The sequence below is a fragment of the Manis javanica genome, chromosome 14 (genome assembly GCF_040802235.1).
Source record: "Manis javanica isolate MJ-LG chromosome 14, MJ_LKY, whole genome shotgun sequence".
Classification (NCBI taxonomy): Eukaryota; Metazoa; Chordata; class Mammalia; order Pholidota; family Manidae; genus Manis; species Manis javanica.
The window spans coordinates 91,434,595-91,461,163 of NC_133169.1; the positions used below are offsets into that span (position 1 = coordinate 91,434,595).

Here is a 26,569-nt window from a genome sequence, read left to right on the forward strand (position 1 = left end):
CAGGGGTTCTAGACACAGGCAGAACATCTGAACGCTTCATGGTGTCTTCCAGGGAAATCACACCCAAGCATTTGCTGTTAAAATACGTAGTAATTTATTATCAACTACTTTCCTTTCTCTTTATGTTAGAACAAGGGCATTGTATTGGTTTTTGAAGTTATATTTGTAGGTGGATTATTTTTAATTATTCAATTAATATTACTCTATTAATATCATTCAAGAGTAATAAAGGGGTGTTATGAAATAAATGTTACGGAAAGTATTCGTGTGTCCAGTGGATCGCCAACCACTGCTCCAGGGGGAAGCCTGGCTCGTTCAAGCCACTGAAGGCTGCCCCCTGCAGGGGGAGAGCAAGCTGAGGCTGCACCCAGAGAGCCCTGGGGAGGGGGGCTGCTCCAGGGCTCCAGGGGACAGGGACGCACGGCTGCAGTTAAACAGGTATGTGCTTTGCACCTCTACGCCCAAAGCTCTGTGCTAGGAGACAGGGTTAGGACAGCAGCCCAGACCACCCTAGCTCTGCTCCCAGGAAGCTCACAGTCTCGTGTGGAAAAGAAATGGGTCTGAGGAGGAGGGCATCAGGTCAAGTGGGCAAGAATAATCAGCTGGTCAGACTCTCCCCAGCCATTTCCAGCCTCTCTGCTGGCAACTCTTCTAGGTAGTTGATTAAGGGAACTATAACAATGGTGTTAAATTTTCTGTACATGTATTTAAGATTTTTTTCAAAATTTACACTGACTTAGGAAAATCCATAAATATAAATTTACCTAAGTAATACATGAATACAGACTTCTGTTGGGTAAATTGTAGGAAGCAGAGAGGTATAAAGAATAAAACAAAAGATTTCCTTCGCTCTTCCTAAAAAATAACTCAGAGTCTAGAATATGGACTTCCCAACATTTTATGCATCTACATACATATGTATAAAGATACAAATAAGTTTTGTTTTTTAAACATAAATTAAGTTATAATATATGTATATATATATATGTTATAACTCCATTTAAGTGTGTGTGTGTGTGTATATATATATATAGCTCTACAGCTGATTTTTTTAATGTAAAAATATATCCCTGAGATTTTTCCATCTTAATACATATAGACCCTCTTCACTGACTTAAATATTCTATACTAACTCATTATAAAGAAATCAATCATTCTTCAACAAATACTTACGATGCACCTACTGTATGCTTGAAACCATTCTAGGGATATAATAATAAACAACAACAAAAGCAAAAAGCAGAGCAAAAATCGTGGCCTTCATGGAGCTTACACTCTGGTGGAAAGAAACAAAAAACATACTTACTAAATCCGGTAATCGTATATAGAAAAAGTGACAATTGCTATGAAAAGAATAAAACCGGCAGGGTAGAGGGGGCCGTGCGTACTAAACTCACAAGGAGGCAGACGGCAGTTGAAGACACGGCGGACAGCACGGGCCTCACCGCGGAGCAGGCGCGAGCAGATGGGGGAGGGGCCGTGAGGGCTCCGCGGGGAGGAGTTTTCGAGGCAGCAGGGGCAGCCGGTGCACAGGCCCCACGGCAGGGACGCCCAAGGAACAGCGAGGACGCCTTCTGTTGCTGCAAAGGGCACGCGTGGAAGCGGGAAGACCAGGCTGAAGGCGACCGCACACAGCTACGAAAGACATGACGACGGCGCAAGATCAGGGCAGAAGCTGTGCAGGCAATGCGGGCGGGTCACATTCTGCACCTGTTTTGAAGGTCGAGTCAACAGGATTTACGGAAGGTGTTCTCGAGGGGAGGGGGGTAAAAAGGAAGCAAAGATGAGTCCAGGGTTTTATCTTAAGCACCGGGAAGGACAGTGCCACGTGCAGTGAGATGTACCGTCGTCAATATAACCTGTTCTTTATAAACTTAATGTAAGTGAGTTTTCTCTATTACAAAGGATCCTGCAAAGATGATATTCTTCTGCACACGTGCACACACCGAGGTGGGTTTCCCGCTGAGCACGTGCACACACCGAGGTGGGTTGCCCACTAAGCACGTGCACACACCGAGGTGGGTTGCCCACTGAGCACGTGCACACACCGAGGTGGGTTGCCCACTGAGCACGTGCACACACCGAGGTGGGTTTCCCGCTGAGCACGTGCACACACCCAGGTGGGTTTCCCGCTGAGCACGTGCACACACCGAGGTGGGTTGCCCACTGAGCACGTGCACACACCACGGTGGGTTTCCCGCTGAGCACGTGCACACACCACGGTGGGTTTCCCGCTGAGCACCTGCACACACCGAGGTGGGTTGCCCACTGAGCACGTGCACACACCCAGGTGGGTTTCCCGCTGAGCACGTGCACACACCCAGGTGGGTTTCCCGCAGAGCACGTGCACACACCACGGTGGGTTGCCCACTGACCAGTTTCACCCCTCTCTCCCCTTGGGAATGAGCCGATATAATCTAACCGACAGGGAAGGAGAGGCGTGAGCTCAGGAAATGCAAAGGAACCGGCACATAAGGCCCAGGTAAGTGTGACGAAGGGCTAGTCTTTTCTCCTTCATCTTTTCCCTTCCTGCATCATCCTATTCCCCATATAATACTGTACATTATAAAATCAAATAACAGCTAAGACTTTGGAGCCACTTAAGTGCCAGGCACACTGTTAAATGATTTGCAAGCATTATCTCCCTTTTACCCTCGTATCAACACAATGAAGTACATGTTTAAATTATGTCCACTGTATAGATAAGAAGTAAAAGAAGACCTTGGAGGGGCCAAATGAACCCCCAAGGACACACAGCCATAAGTGATGGAAACTGAATTTTATGCTGGACAGTCAGACCTTGGAGCTCACATCCACAACGAATTGTACTATGAAGCATTTAAATATAAATAAACTCCCACATTATCCCTGTGATCTTTTCCTTAGGACAAAACACTTTTAATTCCATTTATGGTAAGGATTATGCCCAGCCCCTTAAAAGGCAGTGAAGGGTGATGCAAAGGGCACAGGCTTTGGAATTAGTTCCCTCTAGCTGTGCGATCTTGGGTAAATTGCTTAATCTCTCTGAACCTCAGAAAATTGGGGCAGGACCCAGAGAAAATGAAACATAGCATGGGTAATTTTCTATGGGACTTGTGAGTATAAAAACCTCTTAAAGATTTTTAGATCCAAGTGTCCTATTTTGGCTGAATACTGGCGGTAAAGTCCAGAATGTCTACTGGAAAAATCTAGATCATTCTCTTCACTCCCTGAGGTCCCCCTGTTATTAATCTTCCTTTCTTCATAACCTACTCCCCATCCTGGGACAGAGCTGTCACTGCAATCACCAAACATTTCAGGGCTGTGGGAAGAGGATTTGCCTCAGAGGCAGCACATGAGAACTTTGATCCCAACTCAATCCACAGAATTACTGTGCAACCAGAACATGCCCTTAGCCCTCTCTGAGCCTCTATTTCCTCATTTCTAACATCATCAGTTGACTAAATAAATGCTGACTTCTCTCTGAGAATGAACATCTTACAACTCCATCTCTAGTAGGGATGGGAGAGAAGGGAATGATGGGTATAATGACCAGGAAGAATCTGGACTCCTACCTGTATTTATTGATTTGTCAGGGGCTGCAATTGATTGTCTTTCTCTGGAGTAGATGTGAAACTGTTGCTCACGCAGCAAAGGCCATTTTTTTGCCTGAGGAAACAAAATGTTCTAGAAATTTCACCAAATTGCCCTTAAGAGTCACAAATTCACATCAAGCAGGGTACGATATGAAGCCTGAGGTCTCAAACATTGTAAGTACTTCTCCCCTATGAAAATTTTCTAGCACTTCAGAGGGGTGTCCTGGGCTGCATGGTGTAGCCGTCAGCTGTGTCCGTGAAGGCCGAGGGGCATGTGTGACTGGAGCTCAGTCAGGTCAGACTAACCATAATCCAGGGGACTGATCTGTGTGTGAACACGGGTCTCCCCCTAGACGGGCACTAGGTGCTGGAAACAGAGCCCCTGGGGGATTGCATAACCCTCCCTGCCCCACCCCGACCCCACACACAAGGCCCCTCCAGCATGCCTGCCCAGGTCACACTCCCAGCAGCGCACACACGGGCTCCTCTCCAACCCACTCCCGAGAACCATCGCTACTGGGGAGGAAACGCAGAGGGACAGAAAGAGATTCAGACCAGGGGCTGGGATCCTGGGGGTGCTGGGCCTGATGATTGGGGGAAATGATCTTCTCTGGGCCTGAATTGCAGTGTCTGTAAAATGAAAGAACTGGACTTGAGCTTGTTAATTTCGACAGTCAATGATTCCGTGACGGGAAGAACACTTGCCTGACCTGGGGAGCAGTGCTGGCCTCTTGCAGTCCCTGCCCGGCTCTGCTAGCTACGATTTCTGTTCTGCATAATCTCCCCAACCAGTTGGATTTCAAGAGGGAGCATTCCAAGCAGGCAAGTCCCAATTGGCCAGCAACTTATCAAGTCTCTGTTTACGTCACATTTGCTGAAGTCCCATCGGCCAAAACAAGTCACATGTCCAAACTCGGGGGTCACTGACGGACGGCACTATACAACAGCATGAATATCAAAATGCGTGCTTTTTGAGGGCCACCAGTTAACCAATAAATTTCTTTTATGCTTAAACTTGAGTTGCCATCACTTGTTGTCAAAATCCTTATGACCGATATAGAGTCAAAGGTCTGAATTCAATTATTATCCTTAGCACTGTGCAGCCAAAAAGTTACCTGATCTGAGACTCCATTTCTTCATCCTTAAAATAGAGAGGATACCAAGTTTAGAACACCGTTATGGAAAGTAAATAAAAGGTCCCAAAATGTCTTATAAATCCAAGTGTGCTATACAAATAGATGTGCTATGCAAATAAACATATCACAGTGCTGATAAAGAAGGAGAAATTAAAAGTTTAAATCAATTCAGTGTGTCATTCATTCATTTCCCAAACAGTTCTTAGACCTCCCCTGTGTGTGCAGGGCTACCACAGCTGTCTGGCTCTGTAGGGGGAGAAGCGTCCAAGCCCTCAAAGAATTGAGAGTCCAGTAGGGGAGCCAGGTATGTACACAGACAACATTAACCCAAGGCCAAAAAAATCTGCGTCAAGAAAGTAATAAATAATAAAGTACTATGGAGAAAGAGGGAGGAAACATATCATTCTGAGCTGCATGGGGGGAAGGAGAAGAATGGGGAAATCTTAGAAAATATGGGTAACCTGGACCATAAAGAAGGTGTTGGTTTTTATCTTCACAGAGGAGGCGAAAGGCATTCCAGAGCCGTCACCAGTGAGCAAGGGTCGGGAGCATACAGCAGGTGCCTTATAAGTATTACGCATGTACATGTGTGGCCGGATCGATGAATAAATGACGTTCTGAGAACAGCACGTGCTGCGGTGTTCCTGCAGCGAAGGGAATGCGGCTCAGGGAACAGACAACCGGAAGAACAGACTGGGCCTACATTCTGATAAGCCTTAAATCACAGCCCAAGAATTTTGGCATTTATTTCAATGGGGACTCACTGAGGGTCCCGAAGCAAAACTGTGGCAAGGTCAGGCCCAGGTTTCCCAAAGATCAGTCTGGTGGTGATTTGCAATGAACCTGAAAATGATGCCTATTCTCCCCTTTACGGAAGCAGCTCTCCCGCTCTCAGTCTATGGAGTCCTCGTGGACCTGATACCGTTACTCTCTCCTCCTCCTCCAGCGATGGTCAGTGATTCGGCCTGGCCAGTGTAAGCATTTCATTTCCCTGGGTCATAGCCATTGGTTCAGGGAGACACACCTGATTGAAGCTAAGCCAATGAGATTGTCTCCTAGGTCTTTGGATGGAGGTGTTGGAAAGGACATGCTTTTCCCGCTTGCACTGGTGTTGCTAATACGGTGTTAAGTAAGGCTGAGGTTTATAGCGACCAAGAGAGCCTGCTGGAGAACGAAGATACCGGGGAAGAAAAAGAGACAACAGGCAAATGGAGTCAGTGACCAAGGGCTTCATTTGAGTTCCTGGATGGAGCTTCCCTCAAAGTAATGAGCCCCTGAATGTCCAGTCATACTGAAAGTGATCGAGTCACATTCCATTTAAATTGGTTTTCTTTTTATAATGAAATGATTCCTGACTTAACACAGCCAAGCACTATGTGAATCCTTTAACAGTTATTCAGTGATTTAATGAATATGTTTAAGTGCTTACTATGTGCCAGGTACTATTCTAGGCACTGGGAATAGAGCGAAAAAACAGACAAATATTCCTGCCCTCATGGAAGTTACATGGGTGTAGATTAGATGAGACTAGAGACGTGCTAATCTCCAAGGGAAGGGGGGATCTTGAGGGTTTAAGAGAACATTTTAAGGATTTAACTTTCTTTCTGAGAAATGGGAAGCCATTGGAGAGTTTTGAGGACAGGTGGGACACACACCAAGGCAGATGTCAAAGGAACACTCTGAAAACAAAGGCAACGAAAGCAAGAATGAACAAGTAGGACCACATCAAACTAAAAAGCTTCTGCACAGCAAAGGAAACCATCAACAAAATGCAAAGGCAGCCTACTGAATAGGAGAAAATATTTGCAAATTACATATCTAATAAGGGGTTAATATCCAAATATACAAAGAACACACGTAACTCAATAGACAAAAAAAAAAATGATCCGATTAAAAAGTGGGCAAAGGATCTGAACAGACATTTTTCAAAGAAGAAATACAGATGGACAGACACCAGAAAAGATGTTCAACATCACTTACAAGCAGGGAAATGCAAATCGAAACAGCAATGAGGTATCACCTCACACCTCTTAGAATGGCCACTACCCAAAAGACAAAGAATAACAAGTGTTGGCAAGGATGTGGAGAAAAGGGGAGACTCATGTGCTCTTGGTGGGAATGTAAATTGGTGCGGCCACAATGGAAAACAATACGGAGATTCCTCAAAAAATGCAAGACAGAGCTACCATGTGATCCAGCAATTCCACTTCTGGGCATTTATTCAAAGAAAACAAAACATTAACTTGAAAAGATAAATGCACCCCATGTTCACTGCAGCATTATTTACAATAGCCAAGATAGGGAAACAACCTAAGTGTCCATCAATGGATGAATGGATGAAGAAGATGTGGTATTACACACACACACACACACACACACACACACAGTAGAATATAGTTCAACTTTAAAAAAGAATGAAACTTTGCCACTTGTGACAACATGGATGGACTTTGAAGGTATTATGCTAAGTAAAATAAATCAGACATATACTATATGATTTCACTTATATGTGGAATCTAAAAAACAAATCAAGTGAACAAATAAAACAAAACTAATGGGTGCAGAGAACAGGTGGTTTAGGAGTGAACTAAATGGGTGAAAGGGGCCAGCAGGTAGACTTGCAGTTGCGCAGTGGAGGGGTCTTGGGGATGTGGTGTGCAGCGGGGTGACTGCGGTCAGTGGTCTTGTACTTCTTACTGGGAGGTTGTCAGCACAGTGGATCTTGAAAGATCTCACCATAAGAAAAAAAATTTTTTGTAACTTTTTATGGTGATTAGACTTACTGTGGAATCTTTTCACAGTGTACACAAGTGTCAAATCATCACATCATACATCTGAAATGATTAGGATGTTGTATGCCAGTTATAGGTCCTTTATAAATAAATAAATAAATGGCTCACTCTAGCTGCCACACTAAGAAGAAAAAGGGCATGAATAAAAGCGGAAAGCCAGTTAAGAGACCATGGAGCTTGGGGAAGAGGGGACAGTGGCTTGATCCACCACGGCGACCGTGCAGGTGGGGAGATGTGGTCGGCTTCTGGCGCTGTTTTGAAGGGGAAGGCCGACAGCCCTGCTGATGAAACGGACATGGCGTCATGTAAGGAAGAGAGAAGTTGAGGAAAACTCCAGCATCTTTACATGATTCCCTCAAAGGTTAGAATCATTATTAACAGACGGGGGACTGAGAAAGGAACAGGCGTGCAGAGAAAGGTCAGGCGTTTGTTTCTATCACACTGAGTGTGAGGTGCCTGTCAGACTTCAAACTGGAGACAGGGAGTAGATGGTTAAATATCAGCGTCTCAAGTCCAAAAAAACCTGTGTGGACTAGACGTACACATCCGCACCAACCTCAGAGACGGATCAGAGGAAGGTCAGCCTCATCAGTCACGGGGGGAAAATGCTCTTGCTGCCTTACTTCTCCTCTGTCCCGTCCTCCTTCTCCCACTTGTAACTGTAATTTTTTTCTTGCAAAGCAGTTGAGCTCAGGAGTGTCTTCCTCAGGCACAGAGGTTGAATCTGTATTCTAACAATACAGCTGACTCTCTCCAAGAAGACTTCTTTCTAAACGTTTTTCAAGTTTAAAGTGCTACTCTAGAAATCCGAGAGGGTAAGAAGGACCGTGTGCACAAAAAAATAAAAAAACAAAGCGAACTTAACCAGGCATCAAGTTGCCTCCCTGAGAAGGCTGGAGGAGACGTGGAATTCCTGGGCCGTACGCAAGGAGGAGCGACACGCGCAGAGACAGCAACGCCTGGCGACAGGTGGCGGAGTGGGTGTGGGCTCAGAATCCTGGTGGGCTTCAGCCACTGATGAATACTGAAATGCTCTGACGATGTAACTTAAAATAGGAACAATGAATATGGAGGGATGTTTTAAATGTTAATGGAAGCAGTATTAGGGAAGAAAATTGAACCTATTGTTTTGCATACAGCTGGCTCTCCTGAAGCAGATTCAGTGTGTATTTCTGAGGGTTCCTTTCAAAATATGCATAATTATAATAAGCAAAATCTCCAGGCAGGCACACTGCAGGGAAAAGACCTGAGGAAAGGGAATCAGAAGATGTGGCTTCCAGCTCCAGCTCTGTGGCAAATCGCTGACCTCTGAGTGTCACATTCTAAAATGCAGATTCTAAGGACAATCGTTGTTGTAGAAGAAAGACAATGTACATAGCAGTGACAGAACTAGAAACCTTGAGAGCTAGCACGTGCCAGCACTGGGCCAGGCACCTGATGGGCATCTGGTAGAACAGGAAGGGCAAGTTGAGGGCCTTGGAAGAAAAGTGCTTGGATTCATATTCCAACTCTGGGTGACCTTGACTCCCTGCACTCAGTTTCCTCATCTGCAAAATGGGGATTAAAATGCTTGTTACCTTATGAAGAAGGTGATTAGAAAGATTAAGTGAGGTGTTATATGTGAAGCACTCAGCATAGTGCCCAACACATAATAAGCACTGGATAATTATTAGCACTTAGTGCTGCCACATGTAATTCTCACAACAAGGCTCTGAGGTGTGCAGTCTTTATTACTGCTGTGTTACAGCTATCAGATTCGTGTGACTGAATAACTTGTCCAAGGTCACACTGCTGGAAAATAATAACCGTCACTAGTATGTAGTAAAGGACGTGGAAATATTAATTATTTGTACTTGAGTACTCAGAGGGGATTGAGGAATCTTTCTGTTTCTCTCCCTAATGTTGAGCTCCTTTCAGGCGCAGGGCTTTCCGATTCTGCTCCTCAGCTGACATGCTATTAACTTCCAAGTATGTGCAGCTCCTCCACCCAGATACCCACTTCTCGCTCCCTTCCTGACCGTCCCCCTAAGACAGTCTGCATCACCCCCAGCAGGGTAAACGCCTATAACATTCCCCTGTTTTATTTTCTTTATGGATGATCTTAATTAACTTGCTCAGTTAGTAGTTGTCTGCCTCTTCCTAACAGAACGTAAGCTACCAGAGGGCCAGGATCTTGAGGGGCTTCCTCAGCACGCTATCCGCAGTGCCCAGCACAGCACCCAGCAGAATGGAATGAGCACCAACAGATGCTCAGCCAACGACAGGGGAATGACTGACCGATAGCAGCTCTCTCCCTCCACCAATCTGAACCTTCTCCCCACAACCTCATTTTGCTTCCCCTATAAACCCCTTTCCACTAGTCTTCTTAGGTCCATGAGCAAATGACCAAGGAGCTGGGGTAAATATTCCTACCCACCTTCAGTTCATCTCTCCTTCGAATTTACGAGGCTAACAGGACAGGACCATCAGACATGATTTTCTCCTCTACCGGAGGCTGGTGCTAAACTGTGAGGATTCCTGAGATCCCGGCTGTTCTCACTCACTCTGAGCGTCATGCCAAGGCTGACCCGATCCTGGGACTCACATTGTACACTGGAGCTCATTTTGTTCCTAGGCTGTTGTAACTGCAAACAGAGTCTCTGTCGAGTTTGTTTTAATCACAGGGTTCCAGAGGGGAAATGCCAGCTGAATTCATGACTAAAATAAATCGAAACCACACAAGCAAGCTGGAGGGGAAGAGGCACCCAAGAAACTTTCTCTTCTCAAACTCGGGGGCCAGTCATAAGCTGACAACCAGGGAAACACACGCCATCTCTCACTAGAAGATAAGATTTTTCCTTGCCAGCACCCCCTGACCGCAGCTTGACCTTTGCAGATATAAAGTATTCTCTCCATTAACCGAGTGAAGAGGACCTTGTTGTCCAAGATTTTCTGTCTTCCTCTTTCCAATAATTTCCCCCACTGTCCATAAAAATAATATAAGTATTAATAATGACATAATAATATACCACCTCTATTCTACCTGCTGTCACACAGTCTGGGACACAGTGGTGACAAGTAGCTGTGCTTCCTGTGCGCCGTCTCACGGGAGAGACAGCACAAAACATGTGTCAATCAACTCATTAGAAACTGTGCTGAGCGCTGCGGCCGAGACCAAGGACCTACTTCAGATGAAGCAGTGGGACCTGAGCTAAGACTGAGAGGATAAGAAGGTCAGGTGTGTGAAGGGCGTGTGTGTGTTGCATGCACGTGTACATGCCTGTGTCCATCAGCAGCCGATGCCCCTTCTGCCCTGTGGATGAGGAAACCAAGCCTCCGGGAGGTTAAGTTTTCTGCCTGAGGTCACGGACTTATTACAAGACAAGAACCTGATGCCCATGTAGTCAGACTCCGAGCTACGCTCTGCCCATGGTTCCATGCCCCCTCTGGCTTCCATCAGAGACGATGAGGGGCAGAGGCGAAGTTCCTCCCCCTGGTGTGCTCCCCACACTGCGGGCCTGCAGGCTGGAAGGACCCCGGGGCCAGCAACAGCAGGGGGAGCAGGAAAGAGAGACTGCAATGAAGGAAGACACCCCGGCCAGCAGAACCCCTTCCTGCAGAGAAGGTGGCTGACCGGAGGCCCGAGGAGACGTGCAGGAGATAAAACAGGAAGAAAGAAGGAACCCAGGGCCCAGATTCACCCCTCTTTTGGGCCCCTCTGTGGGCAGTACTTAGATCCTGGCTGGATCTCAAATCCATTTCTGAATTCCCCCTGGGGGCCCACAGCCAGGCTGCTTTCCCATCCTCTCGTTTATGCACGGACACAGCATGCAGGGCGTGTGTTCTCATGCCGTAGCAGTGACAATACAGAGATGAATGAAGTGGTCTTGTCTAAAATAGGCTTCGCCGCTGACTCCCCAGGGCCGCCGGCAAGGGCCGCAGCCAGAGGCCCCAGGGAGTCCCACGGTAGCTGAGCACCTGGGATGCCGCAGCGGTCGCACCGCCTCTAGAAGCACAAAGGGCAGGGGAAGGACTCTGCCCACCAGAGCTCAGGGCCACGGAGGGAGGCGGATGGGTCCCTGATCGTCACCACCAGTGGGGGCCAGAGCTGCAGTTGTGAGAAGAGCCAGAAGTCACAGAAACTGGAAAGAGGGTCTTTATTCTTGACCAGGTTCAGGAAGTCTTCCTGGATGGAACGCCCCCTCTTTCAGTCATTCAGCAAACAATTCCACAGCCCCGATTATGGGCAGGCCCTGCTCTAGATGCTGGAAACACAGTGGTGAACAATAAACCCCTGTCCTCAAGGAGATGACATCCCAGGGCCTGGGGGGAGACAATAAACAAATAGAAAATAGACAGATCACTTAACTAATTTGACAGATGGTGTTAAGTGTTTTGAATAACACAAAGCAGGTGAAGCGAAGGAGGGTGACTGACAGGTGGGAAGCCTCCTTATGGGGGGCGGGCAGGAGAAGCGCTGCAGCAGGGCCCTGGGCACCCAGCCAGCCAGCCCCGCAGAGAGCTGGAAGAGGGGGTCCAAGCAGGGGCCGGCTCAGAGGCCCAAGGCGGGGACGGGTGTGACCAGTCAGGAGGCGACAGGCGGTGTGACCGGAGTGCAGTGACCGGAGGTGGGGTGCACGGACAGGAGATAAGGTGGGGGGTATGAGCCGGCCCGTTCCCCAGGGCCTGGCATGGCTGCACACTGTTACTTACAGTGCAATGGGCCATTAAAAGATTTTTTTAAAGGTACTGATAAGCTCTGATTTACATTTTCAAAAGGCAACTCTGGTCAAATGGATTCTTGGGCACATGGACTGAGCACTTATTTACCTTTTTTTAAATAAACTTTTTTATTTTGGAATCATTTTACATTAACTTTCATAGAATGTAAAGTTAAAAAAATAGTAGAGACTTCCTATACCTTTTGTCCTGTTTCCCCTATTGTTAGCACTTTACGTAAGCAGGGTACACCAGGCACTACAAAGGCATCAACACCGGTGGATCGCCCTTAACCACACTAACCACTCTGCTTGGATTTTACCAGGCTTTCCATTAACACCCTTCTGTTCCAGGATCCAGATCAGGTTTGTGCATATTGTACTTAGAACCATCACCTTTTATACAGTCTTTCTATGTTTGAGGAAACGGCCCCACGGACTAGAATCAGCTTCTCTGGTTTGTAACCAGCAGGCTTGATAGATGAGGGGAAAGGCGCGGACCCAGGCAAGCTGCTGCCAGGGCCACCCGGGCAAGGCGCCTAGTCTCCGTTAGTTATCTAGGCGAGAAGTGAGGGGACCAACTCCAAAGAGTGGGGTGGGGAGTCAATCTAGTCAACGTATGTCACATCTATTACCATCATCTCATGAAAAAAGAAAAAACAATTTTAATACCCCCAAGTTAGGAAGGACACAGTCTCAGAGTAGGTGGTTTCTTTATATTGAATAAATTTAGATTTATGAAAAACTTCATACACTGGCCTGTATTTTCTCATTTTTGTCTGAGAAGAGTGACACCTCAGAGGGACTCACACTGGCCCGGGCCTCTGGGCCTCATCGGAGAATGACCGCCTCAAAAAAAAGTGTGGATTCACAGAATTACAGTCACTTAATCAGCAAACATTTCCTGAGCACCTTCCGTGTGCAGGCATCATGCTAGTCTCTCGAGACGGGTGTGCTCCCTGCCCGAGTGGAGCCTACAGCCTGTGTGGACAGCTGAGGGGGCCGGGAGTCAGCGGCGCGCTGGGCACCACGGAGAACCAGCTGCCTGCAGAACAACCTGTTCAGAGATTTATTACTGAGCTGGTGGAGCTCGTGATGAAAGGCAGCCTGACACTAATTTGCTGGCTGTAAATGGAGCACAACAGCTGGGAGTGCCCCACCGGGGATCCTACCTGGGAAGGAAAGGGTGGCCACTCCTCTCCCTGGGAAAAGAGCCTCCGCCAGAGGGGCGGCTTCCAGCGTGATGTAACGAGAGCAGACTGAGGCGTGCGGCAACCTCTGCTATATCTGCACCCAGACAAGCAGCTATCTTTGTAACCCATCTCCAGTGCCGTGTTCCTCCCCAGCAGAAGAGGTGAAGGGCAAAGAGCGGCAGCCGCCAAGGGACGCTGGGCTCCTGGGGTTACGGTCATGCTCTACGTCGTCAGCAAGACACTGCGCGAGGCCAAGTCAAGACGTGGACCGACTGGACTTTTTGCTCCCTTTTCCTAATGCTATAGTTGTAGAAGCAGTGGTTACTTTAAGTAGTGGCTTAGAGGCTTCTTGCCTTAGGGTCACCAGAGGGGCTTGGTAGAAATAAACAATCTCTGGGTCCATCTCCCAGGCCTCCTGAACCAGAATTTCCAGAATCTGCATTTGACATGAGCTCCTAAATGACCCTGGCCTACCTGAAACTTTAAGAACTGCTGTTCTGAGGGCCCCTACCTACCTGTCAATGGCCAAGATGACAGAGAAGTGGCGGGGGAGGCAAATGACCTGGACCTCTCGCAGGAGGTGACAGACAGAGGCAGGAGCGGGGGGCATTTCCCAAGGCCATTCCTGCGTCCTGCTTACAAGCAGAGAATGGTCATTTTTGGTAATCTTCAACAATCTGCAGCTCTTCTATAAAACCCTCTAATTATTGTTGCTGCTTAGCCTACCCTTTGTGACGTTATTATCCATATTGATCCTCTAGAGCATTTGGGCTGAGAATTTCAAAAGCCAGAGGTCACCCTCAATGCTTCAGCTTCCACACAGAAGTTCCCAGAACAGCCTCAAGCCAGTGAGTCCTGCTGGTTAAGAAGACAGGCTCTAGAATCTAGACACTAGAGGGCTGTGTCCCTGAACAGCTCCTTGTGCCTCAGTTTCCTCATCTGTACAGTGGGTTTATCACCACCACCCACCTCATCAGAGTGTTGTAACAAACGAGATCATCTGTTCAGACTTCATGCATGAACATCAGCTCAAACATAGGACCAGTCAAAAAACTGGGCCCCCATGAGGAGGTGCCTGCAGCACACCTGGCTGGCCCGAGAGTCACCGCAGAGGGGTGGGTGAAAAAAGAAAGATGAGCTTATTCATGGGGAAGCACATGACCCTGTGCAGGGAACTCAAAGAGCTGTGCGTGGCTGTGTGGGAGGCAAGGGGGTGGAGGGAAAGAGGGCACCCTCCCCAGAGCCCTTGCGTTTGCTGGGGTGGGAGTCACATGTGCTGGGAAAGGAAAAGAAGGGAAGCGACAAACTGCCTGTGTGTGTCTGTCAACCTGGATGGGCAACAGCAATAAGAGTCCCCAAGACAGGGCTGCGTCATTGGATGAAGAATGAAAAGGCTTGTCGTCAGAGGAAACTGATGTTTGGTGAAAGCAGAGCTTTTAGAAGAATGAGAATCTGACTGTCATTTTGTGAGGCTGGGAAGGGGTGTTTCATTCATAATGGGTCCAGGCCTTGGAGCATTTTGTTTTCATTTGTCTTATTGTTTTCTTTTCCCATTTTCTCCCTGGGCCACAGGCTGAGCCCTGGGAGAAGTCTATGAAAAAGCTCTGGAAGGGAGATGTTGGGGACGCAGAGGAGTTCTTGTCATGGGAAGACACCCAATTTGTATTTTGAGGGGCTTCATTTGAACTGCTTAGACAAGACTTCAGGGACAGGTCTGTACAATCACATCATAAAGTCACTTTATTGTTTTTGAAGGAGGCAATTCAGAGGGTGGAGAAGGGCATGGACATAGCTTTCAGGCCAGGATTTAAAGAAGGTTCAAGTGAAGACAACTGACTGTGTTACCTTGGGGGGATTACCTAATCTCTCTGAGCTTCAGTTTCCTCATCAGTAAAATGGAGTGGAGATTATACATGGGACAATGCAGACTGAGCCCTCGGAGAAAGGGCGCTGTCCTCATGGATGTCATTGCTGCCACTCTTCCTAAGAAGTTATGGAGCAACGACGACAACCAACACAGAATCGAGCTGCTCCTTGGCTCACAGTCACAGCAGCTTCCGGAAAACACACAAATCCCAGGTCCACCCTAACAACAGTGGGAACCACAGCCAGGTTTATTTTGTAAGTTCCCTGTCTTTTTTAAGAAAGCAATTATTTCTGGGGCCAGAAGTCTCCAGAGACCACATCTCCTATAAGTTACAGAAAATTCTCAAACCTCCTTTTTTCCCCAAAGTTGATCCCCAAAGAACAAATGGCTCAGACAGAAAGCAATTTGTGCTGCTCTTTCTCAGGTTTCCCTGCTTTATTATACCCAGGTATTGGTGTTTCCAGGTTCCAGTCTCCCCAGACCTGCAGACGACTTTGAGGATGTTTTAGAAAGAGAAGAGGTATGAGCACGATTCAGGTCGTGGTTCTAACGCCGCCTCACAGGGGCTGAGAATCAGTTCCTGGGGTCGGGCAGGGCTAGAGTCCTTGGAGAGCTTCCCCTGTGCCTGTAGCCCCATTTCCTTCCCCAGACCCCATGCAAAAGCATCTTCCCTTCTCTTTGAGTCCAGAGCTACATAAATAACTGGGGGAAAGTAGAGAATTTAGGCCTTACAAACCAACATTGCTGGATGATTCCAGGAAAGTGACCTGTCGGGGAGGGCATGCGGGAGGTCAACCCAGCCCTAAACACTTAAAAATCCCCCACAGTAAAGACAGCTGTCATTTATTGAGTCCTTGCATGCTTATCCAATACACCTTCACAAGAACCCTTTGAATAAGTGTTGTTACTGCCCTGAATTTAGTTAAGAAAATGGGAATTAGAAGGTCACTTGTTAAGGTCACATTTTCCAAGTCAGGAAGTAGGAAGATGGGCCCCATCTATGGGACCCTAGAACCTAGAATCTTAACCCTTTGCCATACGGAGTCCCAACCCTGGCTGCGTTTGCAGGGTTTGCACATCCAGGTAGCATTTCTTGTGACTTGCATGGCTGAGAAACAGCGACAAAGGAGAGTTTAAATACTGGGTGGGTGGGCGGGAGGAGGAGAAGCTGTTCATTTTAGACCTGTAACTCAGACTGCTCATTAAGTGGCAGAGGTGTCACTGCGCCCCTGATCTTTGTTATCCACCTGCTAAAATAAAAGAGTCCAGCCTATGATTTCCTCAGCGGGAAGATCCATCCTTCACTTACTCAAAAGCCCTACGGATGATGGGGCTTTTTACAAGTCAGCAAAGGAGACTCTGGCCTCTGGCCATCTCCTGTCATTTTCCCCAAAACACACCCTCAACACCTGGTAGAGAGTCTTGTGCAACAGGAGAATGTTCCAGAAACTTATTTTTAAGCCAGGCATGCAAGAGAGCCAGGCTGATAAAACAACATGGGGACCTGGTTGGTCCGGGCCGCTCACTCCTGTGTCTGGGTCACATAGATGTCCTCAGAACAAATAACCTGTGGATGTCAACTCCCCAGAACTCTCAATTTCTCCTTCTCACTGCTTTTATCAGTCCTACATAAAAATTAAGCAATTTCTTGACATAGGCAAAATAAGGGCCCTAGAATTAGATTTACAGCCCAGTGATGTCTACAATATCACCCATGCCCCAAAAGACAGAGGGTGATGGTGGCTCACAGACATCTGGTGCCAGGCTCTGTACTCAGCATGCCTGGGAACTACTGCATCAGCATTGCCTGGGAACTGGTTAGAAGTGCAAATTCTTGGGCCCCACCCCGAACTGACTGAATCAGAATCCCTGAGGATGCAGTCCAGTAATCTGTCCAACCAGGCTGTCTGGGTGATTCTGACGCATTCTAAAATTTGGCAACCCTGCCATTCTTCAGTGAGTCTTTGTAATGACTGTGGAAGGTTCAGGAACCATCGGGCCTTACTGTTCCCATCTTAGAAAGAAGGAACCTAAGTCTTAGAAGTTTTGAGTCACCAGTTCAAAGTGAGTAGCAACAGGCTACCTGCCACTCAAGTTCCTGCTTCCCTGATGTGTTTCCTTACCGGTGAAAAGAAAGCAGGACAGAGAGTCAGGGAGACAAAGGGCTATTCCATGGAAACCAATTAAAGGCAACTTCAGTCCAAGGTCAGGAAAGAAATTAGCGTCTAGTGAACACCGGTCATGTGCTGGTCACTAAACATAAATATCTCACCTCACTTCACTCTCAGAAAGCCCATGCCAGGCGGGCATTCTGAAATCAGACCCTGAAGGGTAGGCCACTTTCCCGGACTCTCACGGGAAGCAAGCTGCAGAGCAGACTCGGAATCCCGCTGAGTCTGTCTCTGAAATGCTCTCAGCCTCCCTGAAGCACACTTACACGTTCAGCATACACACGTGTCCTCGTGGCAAAAAGGCCAGAAAACCCGGGATGCACGCCTAGGCAGCAGCAAAGGAGCTCGCCTGCTCCAGGACAAACCGCCACAGCAGCAGTTGTGGGGCTTTGACAGCGGCCCCGGTCACCCAGTCTGCTCCCCCTCCCCGCCCTTCTTCTGCGTTCCCCTTCACCTCGAGAGACGGAGGAAGTCAAGTTCTTACAAGCTGAACATGTTTATTCTGCTCCTAGTAATGGAGTATTCGCCTGCCTTTCCCAGGAAGCAAGGCCCTTAGTGGGTAATGATGGCAGGAGTGGGGTGAATTGCCAGTTGGAACCTAGCAGTATTCAGTGAGGATTATCATAAAGTCATGGATGCCTTTAACCAGCTCCCCGCACAGAACACACACACACACACACACACACACACACATGGATGCCTTTAACCAGCTCCCCGCACAGCACACACACACACACACACACACACACGGATGCCTTTAACCAGCTCCCCGCACAGAACGCGCGCGCACACACACACACACACATACACACACGGATGCCTTTAACCAGCTCCCCGCACAGAACACACACACATACACACACACACACACACACACACGGATGCCTTTAACCAGCTCCCCGCACAGAACGAACACACACACATACACACACACACACACACACACACACACACACACACACACACACACACACACACACACACACCTTTAACCAGGCCCAATTCACTTGCAGGCTGTGTATGAAACATCCCTGAAGTCAGCACAGGAAGGCATAAGACATTTCGTAGTTTTTAAAACACGCTGCTGTTTTTTTTTTCACTCAAAAACACCGTAGTGTCTTCCCTTGGTTCACAGAGTTATGAAAACTCTGGGTGAAAATATATGTTGACATATATATAAAAAACTGCCCCCAATCTCCCTGGCTCAACCCCTGCTGCTGGCCCTCAGGTGCTGTTAGGAAGGAGGTCAGGGGCCCTGGGTCGCTTCGTCAAGCACTTGTGATCAGGTGCTGCCCACACTCCAGTCCCAAAGCCTGACACTCCCTGCCACAGACTCAGTGCTCAGGCCACGCAGAGCTCAGGATGTTTCCAGAAGGTTCCAGGTCCTTTCTCACCTTTGTGCATTTGCACTCATGCCTTTCCCAGGAAGCAAGGCCCTTGCTTAGTGAGTAATGATGCCAGGAATGGGGTGAATTGCCAGTTGGAATCTAGCAGTATTCAGTGAGGATTATCATAAAGTCATGGATGCGTTTAACCAGCTCCCGGCACAGAGGCTGTGGAAGGTACAGGAACTATCGGGCCTTACTGTTCCCATCTTACCCTGAATCCTCCCTCCATTTCTTTACCAGGTTAACTCCCCCTGCTCATCCCTCAAAACCCAGCCTCAGTGCCACCTCTTCGGTAAAATGTTCCCCGACCTCCAGTGGGGTCTCCCAAGGCATCGTGTGCCGACTCTCATCACACCGGCCCATTTATGTCGGTGTCACCTCCAAAGCCAGAAGCTCCGTGAAATCATCTGTCCTCAGGGCCCAACACAGGGCCAGGCACAAAGTAAGAACTCAAAACACTTTTCTTGAATGAATGAGCAAATGAATGAATGATGATCTCTTAGATACTCATTTTCCCACAAGCCCAGACACACGGTGGAAATGAGAGATGTGACCCTTCTGTCCCAACACCGTTAAAACGCTGCTTCCACCCACAGAACTCACGGCCTCCCACGGCCAGAAGTATCTCAAGGCTGCAGAAACCCCGGCACAGAACATTACCGAGGTGAGTCCGTTATCAGGGTCCAGACCACCACACTCAAGGCTCCCGAGATGGGTGACAAAGCCAAGGCGAGGCCAAAATCCTGGAACTGGGTCCGGTCAGACATGGTCTGGAAACTCACTCTGCTTCAGACTTTTCCAGCAAAAGGCCAGTTAAGTCTGTTTTGTGAATCTGTTATTTTTGTGTGTTATTATTATAAAGCCGTAGATAGAAAAGAAAGCCCCCCCCTCCCCCCCGGCTCTACAGCTCCTCCGACAGGAGGGGGCTGTGCAGCCACCAGTTCAAGAGCGATCCAGCGCCCGAAGACAGGGGCAAACCCCGCACCCTGCGCCCAACCCTCTGCGGAGCAGCACCGACGCCCACGGCCCGGGTCCTAGCCCGGGGAGCGGGGGGTCGCCGGGGGCGGGGCCTGGTGGGCGGGCGGCATGTGCGCATGTGCGCCTGTATCCCCCGGAAGCACGGCACGCAGGACTCCGGCGCCTTCCAGGCCTGGCCTGAGGATGACGCGCCAGCGCTTCCGGGAAGGACAAGCCCGAGCTGCTGACCCGGAAGAAGAACTTCTGACCCGGAAGAGAGTGTTGCATTTAGCTGAGGACAGAACAAGAAACCCCCAGACCTGTGCGGCATCTGTGAGTGTTTGACCTGAAGTATTGCGGACATCCCTGGGCCGGATACCTCCCCATTCGCCAGTTGCAGATGCACTACCTCCGATGCCCAGGAAAACCCTGTGGAGGGGCTACTGAGCGACGTGGATTTGGCCCCAGGCCCAGACAGGCGGCCCTCGAGCCTGGCCGTGGGCCCTGGGCACCCCCCTGGGCTCCTGCTGAGCCCGTGCTTAGACATCCCCACTCCCTGCCCAAACTCGGGACTCTGCTGAAGGCGCAGTGAGGCAGCCGTCGGTGCCCGAGCAAGGAGAGTGCCAGCTGCGGGGTGGGAGGGCCTGCAGCCGGGGCCGAGGTGGTGGGTCCCCACCAGCTGGCTCGCTCTCCCCCGCTTCGCATCCCTGCTGCCGCCCAGAGTGGACGTTCAAGGTGACTGCCTTCTAATGGGGCCGCCAAGTGACTGTCTTCTGCCCAAGGACTGGTGAGAAGCAGGAAACTGCCCAGCAGCCAATAAAACCACCAGACCTCAGGCACGACCATGCCAGTGGCAAGTGCTGAGCTCACTGGGGGCGGTAGGCGCAGAGTAGGGACTAGCTCTGTGGAGGCAGGGTCAGGGGCCCTGGGCCCGCAGGCTGGACCACTGCCCCATGTACTGGACTGTTGGTGAGAAGCTGCATCCTGACAGTGATCAGGGCCCAGTGACCTCACCAAGCAAAAGAAAGGAGGTATGTTCAACCTGGGACTCTTTGTGGAACATCTGATCATTTAACTGGAAGGAAGAGGACACTAGCCTCGCCAATCACTGGTTTTAAGTGGGAAAGTCAAAACCCCAAGAACAGCCGTGGATCACTGATGATCAAGTTGTTTCCAGGCACCTCACGGCCTGCTAGACAGGGCCCGGTTAGGGGTACTCCCTCACTGGAGAACACAGTGGACTTGGGCATTTCTAACAGCCAAGCATTCTCCCTCGCCTTGGACCAGTATAAGGCCTACCAGCAGAGCCTGGTGGAGGACAGGGACATCTAGGCCACTGAGGAGGCCTGAGCCATGCTTCTCAGGGGTGTAGGTCCCTTGCGCCTCGCTGTGACCAATACACTTGCTTTTGCTATGGTCAAACAAACAAAATGAAACAAAACAACCTCAAATACAAAGCAGCATATAGGTAGTAAAGGACCATACTCCGATATGGGCCCATAATATTATTCTCCAGAGAAAACCATTGCTCAGAAGATTTTAGCAGTTGATAAACCATGAACCTGCAGGACCAATCCAGTTCACAGATGACCACATGCACTGTATTTTTTAAATATTTCTATTATTTGTCATGAAATAAAAATCAAGAGGTTCACATAACAGATATTTTCACAGATAATTTTCACAGAAAATTTGCAAAATATTTTCACCTTCAATATTTTGAAGGTGGCAGAGAAATGAGTAGACGATCACAAAGTAGCATGAAAATATACTGCGATTTGTAGCTTTTCTTGGAACATCCAACAATCTGCCACCCCATTAACGATTAGCTGAGGCTGAGCGATGCCAGTTGCTCTCACAGAGGGTGTGCGCTCCCAAGGTTGTCCTAGGGCCTACCTGTCCCATTTTATAAAACCAGTCTGGCCCCCAAATGCATTTGAGTTTGCAATCATTGATGTCTATCCTTACAAATATCTTCAATAATGTATTAGAGTCGCACCTACAATCTTCTACATACAAATCTACCTACGTATTCCTCTGTATGACTACATTGTGGTATATAATATATATATAACTAATCCCTTCCTGATGGATATTTAGGTTAGCTCCATTTATCTTAAATTGCAAACAATGTAATAGTAAATGACCTTGAACATATCTTTGTATTTGCTGTGGGCATTTCTCTTGAATAAACTTCTAAATGTGAAATCACTGAGTAAAAGGGAGCATGCATTTAAATGTTTAGCAGATAATGCTAAAATGCTGTAGTTGGTTTAGAATCCAAGCCATTTTTAGCCCCAAGCAAGGGGCAAGGGAATGGAGGTTGGAGAATGGCATCAAGAGATGACTTGTCCACTCTTTGAGCCCTCTTCTGCAACAACCATACTCTTCTATCCATAGCTAATTGTCACAAAGATGCTGTTGCAAATGGAAGAACCAGACCTACTAAGACAAATATGTTTCCGAATTCCAGCTGCAAAGTAATTCAGTCATAAACTGAACATTGAAACAAAATGTGATAACTCAGGTTAAACTTATTGGATTCTCCATTTGTTACTAAAAACCAAAAGAATTTTTATACCAATATATTGACTAGTCTTCGTTTAGTTTTTGGTAATTTTTCAGTATCTCATCTAAAAAAGAAACAGCCTCTACACTCCCTCCCTTTCTGCTTCTTGGGGGTTAACCTGATGTTACTGTGTGGAGGCTGTTTGTGTTTCCAAGGTTTGGGCTCTACTGAATGGAAGTAAAGATAAACAGTTAGGATCAAAATTGTAATCAGGTATCAATTAAAATGGCCTCTTTTTAATATGATAAATGCAGCAAATGGGATGACTTGAGGTTAAGAGTGTAGAAGACTACCTGGGCCTAAGTCCTGACTTCCCAAGCAGTAGGTGGGGCAAAACAAAACCTCTCTTAGCTTGTTTCCTTATCTGTTAAGATAAGGTAATAATAGGGTTAAGTTCTTTGCCCAGAATCTGGCCGAAAATAATGTTAATTGTTGTTATTTATTCTGGCATAATAGCCAACCCCACCCCCTCTTAAAGTTCTGTAGGATTCTGAAGTGCCCAAGACCATATAAGCCTCTGGGTAGCTACTCTATGAATTGGTAGTCATATAATAGCCAAATCAGAATAAATAACTACTTCAGGAAAAGAAGCCAGGAGTTGGGGTCAGCTGTAAACTGTACTTTAGATGCAACATGATAGATAATAAGAGGCCTGGTAAGAGAATAAAGTGCCTTTACTAAACACTTACTCTGTGTCACACTCTTTGAAGCATTTTATAAGCATTTCTTCACTGTATATTCATAATAATCCCATGGAATAAGTGCTATTATTATCATCCCTAGTTTACAGATGAGAAAACGAAGTACAAAGTATTTAATCAACCGGCTCCAGGTCATACTCTTATTTAATAAGATGGCACAGGCCTTCAGACGCCAGAGTTGATTCTCTTAACCATTATAGTAAGTTAGGAATAATGACAGAAAGAGGTAAATTACAGCTAGGACAAAAAGAGGAATTCAGATATTGTCAACTAATATCTTTCAAGCAACTTCTGTGCTCCAGACACTGTTCTAAGTGTTATCAATGCATATTAGGAGGTTTAGTCCTTATGGCAAACGTGAGAAGTATATACTACTGCTAGCATTTTTATGAATGGGGCTTAGAGCTGTTGAATACCCGGGGTCACAGAGCCATTAGTGGTAGAGGTGAGTTTCCAAAGAATGCCTGCAGATCCCAAGCCCCAAGCTTTCTCCCTAGGAATGCAGTAAGCCTTCCAAGCACAAATGAGTCACCATCACCACTCAGCAAATATTTATTAAGCATTTACCTGTGTCAGGCACAAATGAACATAGACGTGGTTCCTGCACCACGGAACAGAGATGATGTGGAAGAGAGACAATTTATGAGTCAGTAAATAGCATATAATCTCATTGTTTTGACAAATGTCCTTTACTGTTGGTTATAGGAAAATAATTCTAATTCATAAAAAACAAAAGAAGAAGACATTTGTCACTCATATATTTTATATTATTCAGAAGACCTGCCTATAAAGAGAGACATCTAGGATTAATCAGGGCACTTAGGGGAATTACTGAGTTTTGCAACTGTCCTACCTGTGATCAAAAGTATAAGACTTGTTACTCAATAACCTAGGCAGATGTTCAGCTTTTGCACAGACTTGCCCTGAGAATTAAGGTTGCCTTCTGCTCATGGTTTTGAATCAAAACATTTACTGATTTCTTCAGAAAGGAAACAGTAAAGGAAAGGGAGGAAGACAGGTTAGCAGTGAAGCGACGGATCACAGCCCTTGTCTTTTGTGAGGCACAGTATCTGCTATGGATTAACATCTACTTACAGCAGTTTCACAGGTTTGCAATTTATTTGCCTTTTTAATGGCTGTCTTATCAATTGTAATTCATAGGCTGTTAGTGTTAGGGGATTAACTCCCTCTGTTGTAAATGTTTTAGTAAATCTAATGACTTAATGATTTATCTTAGAAAATTTTATTACACCAGTGACACATGTTCATTGTAGAAAAATTACAAATACACATGAGCAAAATTAAAAAGTTGAAATCAACTGATAATTCCAGAGGCCAGGAATAACTGTTGCTGATATTGTGGCATATATTCTTCTAGTCTCAATATTATATATCTATGAATCATTCTTAAATAACCTGGGCTCCTATAACTTGTAAGTTTCTATATTCACTTAATTGTGAATGTCCTTTATTAAATATACATATGCCCCATCATTTTTAATGATGGGGCATATGTATATCTATCTATATATACATAGATATATATGCCACCATTATTTCCCACTCCCCTATTGTTGGACATTAAGGATAATTACATGCGGAACATACATGGATGCATACCTGTTACATTACATAAATTTCTACAGGTATTAGTTTCAGAGTCAAAGGGTAAGGACCTATTTGTAAGATTTTGGCTACATATTGCTTTTTACTTTTTTAAAACTTTTTTTGAAATAAAGACTCACAAGAAGTTGTAAAAGTGGTACAGAAAAGTCCCTTACATCCTTCACACACAGCTTCCCCCGATGATAACATCTTATATAACTATAATATAGTATAAAAACTAGGAAATTGACACTGGCACAATATGGAACTAAGCTTTGTTTGGATTTGACTAGCTGAATCATGTTCAAATATTAATAGAAGGAATATTAATAGAATATTATTATAGAATGAATATTAAAATTTTTAATGAGTATTAAATAAATAGAATGAATATTAATAGAATGGTAAAAGCATTATTTTCTTTCTTACTTTCTCCCCTCACACAGCTGTCTCCAGGACTCCCCTCAGTCCTCTGTAGAGGAAGGAACACTGCTATGTTTGGGGACTGTTGTCTTTTATTGGAATCAAGAGTAAGAAATGCACGGAGGACTCTCTCAGCAGCTGCAGAGGTGATGAGCCACCGTTCATGGCCCAGATGACGCACAGGCTTCTGACACCCTTTTGCACCCCCACAGCCATCTCAATTCCTTTGTGATACACAAGAATAGTTTCCCAAGGCCTGGGGTACCCCAACACAGAACGAGTGACACAGAGTCACACACTGAGAGGCTTACTCATCTCTCCTTCCCTCCTCGGATTGCATCAAGGAGAAAGCCTCAGTTTAGGACCAGTCTTTAATGACTTTTGAACATTTGCTAATTCTCCCTTTTTAACAAATTGCTTGGGCCTCAAACTCAGATCTAGGCAGGCAATAAATAGCATTTAACTGGAATTCAGTGACATTTTATGGTTTTAATTAAATGTGTGCATTTACTTTTACCTTCAAACTGCAGCAGGTGCACAGAGAAGACAAGTAGTGACTCTGCAGCATCTGACTACGCTGACGGACGGTGACTGCAATGGGGTGGGGGAGGGGGACTTGATAGTATGGGTGAATGCTGAAATCACAATGTTGCTCATGTGAAACCTTCATAAGATTGCATATCAATGATACCTTAATTAAAGAAAACATTGCAGCAGGTGACACTGGTTTTCAAGTATTTTTTAAAGTGTCCCTTTAATATAAATTTTTTTAATAAAAAGGTGATTTGACATTTTAAAAAAATGTGTGACTATGGCAAACAGCATAAAGATAGGATGCAAATGACCAAGGTTAGGGCTACATTGCATTAGAGCATTTTGGTCAGTAAAGAACTGACCGTCCACACGGCCCAGCATGTTCTTCTTTGGGTTTAGTTTGGGTTAGAGTGAGAACCATCTGGCTCTTGGTTTTCTCATGGGATCTGCTTACAAAAATGAAGAAAGATGGGAAAAACAAAGGATCTATTAAGCACTGATTGTAGGCATCATTTCACTGACTCCTCAGAACAAACCGAACCAGCAAGGTGGGTCCTATGGACAACCTCACTTACACATGGGGGGTCCAAGGGATGGGGAATGGAATAATTTGCCCAAGTGATCCATCTAGTAATTAGCAGAGCTGAGATTCAGACCAGCTCTATTAGACTCTAAAACCATAATTTTGACTGCTGGTTCACACTGTTTCTATTAAATTTAAGGACCATAAGTCATCTCTAGAAAATTTGGGGTGACTCGTTATTCTTGCCAGAAGTGTGGGTCACATTACTGTGAGCCTGGTGATTTCCTAAGAATAGCCTAAAGTACACTCCTCACCTGCAAACATCCTCCTGACCAGAGAGGAAAACCTCGCAGTTAACTTCATTCTGGGCCTGCATCTTTCAAAGGCCAGAATGTCTCTTGGCCACTCGGCCCCATGGCCCTGCCCTCCTGCATGGCT

The 26,569-nt window shown here is 46.6% G+C and overlaps 1 long non-coding RNA gene across 1 annotated transcript; it reads left to right on the forward strand.

The window, feature by feature from the left end:
- Positions 1-23,984: 23,984 nt before the first annotated feature.
- Positions 23,985-25,543, forward strand: LOC140846204 (uncharacterized). The gene is made up of 2 exons (XR_012125147.1): positions 23,985-24,154; positions 25,098-25,543. It is a non-coding gene; the product is annotated as an uncharacterized lncRNA (long non-coding RNA).
- The last annotated feature ends 1,026 nt before the right edge of the window (positions 25,544-26,569 follow it).